The sequence below is a fragment of the Osmerus mordax genome, chromosome 14 (assembly GCF_038355195.1).
Source record: "Osmerus mordax isolate fOsmMor3 chromosome 14, fOsmMor3.pri, whole genome shotgun sequence".
Lineage (NCBI taxonomy): Eukaryota > Metazoa > Chordata > Actinopteri > Osmeriformes > Osmeridae > Osmerus > Osmerus mordax.
The window spans coordinates 6,477,243-6,483,957 of NC_090063.1; positions in this window are offsets into that span (position 1 = coordinate 6,477,243).

The window sequence follows — 6,715 nt, forward strand, 5'->3', positions numbered from 1 at the left end:
GGAGCAAGGAGTCTGACGCTCATCCAGCCTGTGGCTATATGGCTATTGGGATTACATTGGCCACCAAAACGCTACCGTCATTTCCCAGGAGATAACCATGATAACTATCCAGTCATTAATAGGACTGAATAAATGAGATTTAAAAATCAAATTATGAATTATCAGGATGCAATAAATAAATAAATAAATTCGCAAAATACAAACAAACATTAAGTCTATGTTTCTTTATTGCAGAAATTAAGCAATAATAACAAAATGTATTCTATGAAGAAAGACCATCTCTGTATAGATTAAATACTGTGAATCAAACTGGAACATACCAAGAGAACAATTAATAATCAGAACAAATAAATAACAATAACTAGACTAACTAAGTTATGCTCTTTTATAGATAGACCTACAATGTACAACGTGCCTTTTTTCATCATTAAAGAAAACAAATATATAGACCCATTTTTTTTGTCGGCAATAGGTTATTAAAAACCAATATAGTCGAATGTTGACAGCCTATACGCACCTCTTCCTCGTGTCTTTGGGAGATGGTGCTCAGGGCTTTCCACCAGTCAGTCAGTGTGGCGTCTGTAAAAAAAAATACATTATCTTGTAAATTATGTTGTAAAATAAAATAAACAAAATAGGACGATTACTAGTTTATGTACTTCTGAACCAATAAGATGATCAGGACCATGTGGACATTAGCCTTTAAGTAGTAGAAAACTGCTTTATTCAGAAACCTACATCAAACTTGTATAGCCTTACTGTTTGTAAATATAGCCTTTCTGCCTATAAATATATTAAGCTTCCACATGCAGCAAAGAAAATGGGAACTATAGTGTTCATTTAAAAGGCAGCCGGATAATAACCGAGCTATCAGGGACAGCATAGAGATTATAAGCTTTGCTTACTCACTGAACCTATTCCGGATCATAATTAAAGGACCACTCGACATGTAATGACCCCGGAACACAAGCAAACTTCTGGCAGTTATTCTAAGTGGAATAGCTAATGAAGCGCTGAACGAAATCAATTAGACGCAGTCAGACAGTTAGGCGCTGGGCAGGGTTGAGAGTAGGCTCACAAGGCCGCCCCCCTCAACCCCCAACCCTCACCCCACCGCGGCCAGGGAGGAAGGGGAGTCCGGGTGTCTAAAAGCAGGACATCATTGATGATGTAGCTTGTAGACTCCCCATCACTTTCTAAAACTTGACATGAGCCACATAAACAACACAGGCGCCGCGCGACAGCACGTGCTTCCAAGTTCAGCTCTCGCCCAATATTCTGCAGCTCATAGATAACTTCGACACACCTACAGTGGAATACAATGGGTCTAAATCAAGTATTAATCAAGTATAAATATTATGGAATGTTACAGTCATATGTTGGCTAATCTCAACCAAAATTCCCCCAGAAGTGTGTACAGTAGACTATGGAAGGTAATATTGGACGTTGGGGAGGCACATTATCCTATAACACGATGTAGGCCAACTTTAGTTTCTACAAACATAATCTATAATCAGAATAATAGCAATCAGCTAATGCCGGTGGTCGCGTCTGCAATTAAGCCCTTATTCAAATCCATGACGCTCCAATCAACAAACCAACAGATTCTGTGCATTAGGCCCCACACAACCATCAATTAGACCCCTGTTCAATCAATGATATTGATTAGAATTCTTCTGTGAAAATGCGCTACTGTCCCTGAGGAACAGACAGTTAGCCTCCACTCAGAGACGTGTTACTTTATCAAACTAAAGCCTTAAAGCTGGGAATGCCCTTCAGCTAAAGTATATTGCCTAAACACAAAAATATGAATCAAATATGATAATAAAATAATATAAATGCGTTTTTTACCTTCCGGTGGTGGAGGTCTTCATGGGGTTTAGTCTTGCTCGTACCTATAGCTTATCGGAGGTATGTCAACCCCCCCTGCAAACACGCACGCATATGCTGGCTTTAGTCTCTCCGGATACATATGTCTCGGCTTGAAACGTGGGATTCAAATTTGCCGTTTCTGCCATCAGCTACCAGTCACGAAAACGATGATAGCTCCTAAATAGTTTTTCAGGTTATTCCATCTATACACTGGACAATGCATGCGAGGGTATTGCTAAGCAGGTGTGTGGAGGGCGACGGTGGGAAAGTAGGCGCGCTCAGACCAAGGATGTACAGCGGGGAAACAAATTATTTTTCATCCAATACGATCACTCCACACACCGCGGGGGTCAAATGGAGCTATAACAAGAGAACTCCTGTACTTCCCGAGCGCTGAGGATAAAATCCAGAATCATCTCAGGTCTTCTGTTAATCGTTTTAACGTGTGACACTTGTCAGTATTGTGATAGGCCATATAGCAGGTGCGGGAAGTAGGGGCCTATACTTTCTCGTCGGACTGGAAAGTGGAAACCTATGTGCAACAAATGATAAAATAAGATATAACACTTTAAGTCCCTTGGGGAAAAGACCACCCCCCCCCCCCAGATCAATTGCCTGAATATTTAGCAAAAGACCGCATGGATATGTTAAAAGTTGTGTACACCTATGAACAACACCTGCCACCACCCTACTCCACATACACACTCTCTCTTCACACACATACACACAAACACACAAACACACACACACACAAACAGCATACAACATAACAGAGTACAGGAGGGAAAGCCTGTTTCCAGCCTGTGTAAGTGTTCCGTGGCCCAGCTCTTCCCAGCAACAGTCTGTAAACAGGCGGTAAACACTCTATAACCAGGCTGTAATGGGTCTCTTACTCTCAGCAGGAGGAGACACAGGAAGCAGAGAAAACAGCTCTCTTTATTATTAATGACCTGGCTTAATCTGTCTCTTAATCACCACTGTAGTGGTCAGGAGGACAGAGAGCTTAAAGACAAAGGGGGGGGGGGGGGGGTAGAGAAGGACGGAGCCAGCTATAGGAGAAAGTGGTAAATCCATCTATCACCACATCCTTCTGAGAGATCGCATCATGAGAAGTGCTTTCACACTGTCCATCTCGGTCTCTGTTCTTGACATGGCACTGCTGACATCACTGTTGCTCCTCAATACTGAACGACAGTCACGAAAAGCCAGCGACGCGATCCACGTTGGTGGTTTTTGTATTTGATATGTTTGGTGTGGTGGCAGTTGTGCTGAGAGAGATCCCATGACGGGACACGAGTCCCCATGGATCTGTCTTGAGTACTGCTGCTGCGTGCGCTATGATGTCCCTGGTCTCTACCATCTGTCAATGATCTCCATAGTTTCATTCTAATCATCTATTTGATTTCTCTGTTCTAGATGCTCTCTTTGCTCCCTCTGTCCACCCTGACTTCCAGTTCTCTGCAGTCTCAATGGAAGATCAGGAATCATCCATTGCTTCCCAGACCAGCATTAATTGTGTAATCCGTTGATCCGGTTGTAATCCCTTCAAACATGTCGCTGACACTCTAACTATGCCGTTTACATGCTCATTGTTCCTACCAGCCAAACATGGCAGGAGAGGAAACACACACACACACACATACACACATACAGACACACACACACAGACACACACTCAGACACACACACAATTAACACCTGCAATTAATGCACTTCCTAAATAATATTTTCATTAATGTCATAAATGGAAATGTCTTTTTGTTTTGTAATTATTTGATTTTTAATTATTTGATATTGTTTGAAGTGTGTATGTGCTGGAGGCTGTTGCAGTAGATAGAGTTGAGCTAGAGAGAGCCCAGTAGCCACACTAGTGAACCACAGTTTTAATAGTTTGAATAATTATTGTTCAGCTACTCAGCCCCACTATCTGGCTCTCCCTTAAATAACACTATTCATAAGCTGCTCTGTCTGTCTGCTGAGAAACAGGGAACCAAACACACAGATGCAGACACAAACTCACACATATTCACAGACACACATACACTCACCCACACACACACACACACACACACATGTAAACCTGCCCACACCCCTCTTCCCTCTTTTTCAAACATCATAACAACATGCTATCACAAACAGGATCATATGAGACACATATGTACTCATTGTTGTTCTACTGTAATCCAGCTGCTGCATATGTATCAAAACAGCTCTTTAAATACCCCTGGGATTATAATGACACAGTCGTCATGGTTCACTTTTCTGAGCTGTTGTTTTTTAAGGGGCCCACACAAACAAGCTGTTATTATGTGATTAGGGGAAGATGATGTTGATCATTTGACTAGATTAGAGAGTTGGGACATAATCTATTTTTCATAATAATAACAATGCCTGTGAACCTGTGATAAAGAGAAACATGTTTTCTCCCAAGCTGCAAGGCAATGAAAATGATGGGTTACACTGTCATTTTTGTAGAATGCAAACCACTCTACCTTCAAAACATAAAGGAAGACACTGTGGAACAGGACGACACTTATGTGGATTTGTGATTCAGCAAAAAGAGAGGCTCTTGATATTTGGGGAGGTCGTGGGCTCAAATCCCTGCATTACCCTGAGACAAACACCATACTATGATCCGGAGAACGGAACATAGATGACCTGCGTGCTAATCTACCCTCTACCACCCCCTGCTGCCCCTGCCACCCTCTGCTGCCCTCTCTCACCCTCCGCTGCCCTCTCTCACTCTCTGCTGCCCTCTCTCACCCTCCGCTGCCCTCTCTCACCCTCTGCTGCCCTCTCTCACCCCCTGCTGCCCTCTCTCACTCTCTGCTGCCCTCTCTCACCCTCTGCTGCCCTCTCTCACTCTCTGCTGCCCTCTCTCACCCCCTGATTCCCTCTCTCACTCTCTGCTGCCCTCTCTCACCCTCTGCTGCCCTGTCTCACCCTCCGCTGCCCTCTCTCACCCTCTGCTGCCCTGTCTCACTCTCTGCTGCCCTCTCTCACCCTCCGCTGCCCTCTCTCACCCCCTGCTGCCCTCTCTCACCCTCCGCTGCCCTCTCTCACTCTCTGCTGCCCTCTGCTGCCCTGTCTCACCCTCCGCTGCCCTCTCTCACCCTCTGCTGCCCTCTCTCACTCTCTGCTGCCCTCTCTCACCCTCCGCTGCCCTCTCTCACCCTCCGCTGCCCTCTCTCACCCTCCGCTGCCCTCTCTCACCCTCCGCTGCCCTCTCTCACCCCCTGCTGCCCTGTCTCACCCTCTGCTGCCCTCTCTCACCCTCCGCTGCCCTCTCTCACCCCCTGCTGCCCTGTCTCACCCTCCGCTGCCCTCTCTCACCCTCCACTGCCCTCTCTCAACCCCTGCTGCCCTCTCTCACCCTCCGCTGACCCTTGCCACTCTCTGTTGCCGTCTGCAACCCTCTGCTCTCTTCCAGTCACCCAGTTTGCCCCCTTTACAAGGCTTTTTCTATAAACTTTTGGATTAACATTAAACTAAGAATATAAATATGTTGGTACCCATTTACACTGTGTATGTGTGTGTGAGAGAGTGTGTGTGTGTGTGTGTGCATGTTTGAGCTCAATGCTGATGCTTACAGAGCTGGCACTCTAAGCAAGGCTCAGTCTCCAACACTGACAGATGGTTTACGTTTTCTTAAGTGCTGGACAGTTTTGATGTTTTATCACAAGTCCTCTCATTAATGATAGTCCACTCAGAGGATTAAAAACAACTCTTTGTGGGCGAGAAAGAGAGAGAGAGAATGAGAGAGAGAGAGTGATACAGAAAGAGAAAGGGGAGAGAGAAAGAGAGATAGGGAGATCAGGAAGTTAAAAGTCCAGAAAACGACATGTTGACACATTAACATTAAAAACATATGAAAAACATTAGCAGGTCTCCAGATGTTACCGTGGTAATCCCGGGACAGAGCCATATGATTGGCCGAGAAGTTTAATCATGCAAGTCCATGGCATGGGAGGTAGCAGAGCTCTCAGTGAGTGAGCGACAAGAGAATTCAACCTATGTCATAACTCTTAAGGAGATTAAACCTCTATTTTTCAGATACTTTGAAGATCATCTTTTCCGTCGCAGGGAGCGTTTAATGATCACACGATCATTCTAATGTGTAGATTTGAATAAGCCAATGTTTGTTTTGGAGTGAGGCCAGGCCCGTTTTGTGCAGAGCATTCAGAGCACGAGTGGACATGGTCAGACATTACCCTGAACCTTCTATGAAGATATACGTCATTCTTTTATTAGTATAGATTATATTCGATAAGTACATATGGAGTGTGTTAACATGTAGGTCAATCAACAGACAGGACTGTGACGTATGAACTTTTTCTATGTATGATCTTTTTTGTTTACTTATTCCACACACTGTCTGTACTTATATAACTCCATCTACCTATGTGTAATATGCACATAAGCACTTGTATAGCAAATGTATTTATACAAAACATGTCCCACACATTAGTATAACAGGATGTCCTTAGACAGCATATGTACAGTATTTACACAGCATATGAACTTTTAAACCATGTGTCCTGTGCAAAGCTTCACAGCAGTTCATATACCTGTACATCCTCCTCCAAGGAGGGTGTTTCTGTTCTTCAGTTCTATTCCATTTCTATTCATATTGTAGTGCAGGTACGCAACAGAAGTGTTTAGGTTCACACGGAGCCTTTGCCGGATGCTGTGAGAGAGAGCTGTTGAGATCCCTGCTGGCTGTCTCTCCTCAGCTGCACCCTTGTTCCTTGTTCTTCCTGTACCCTTGGCAGAGATGAGTGACACGTCCCGTTATACCCCCCCCCCCCCCCCCTCCCCCCTCCACACCCCCACCACCACCACC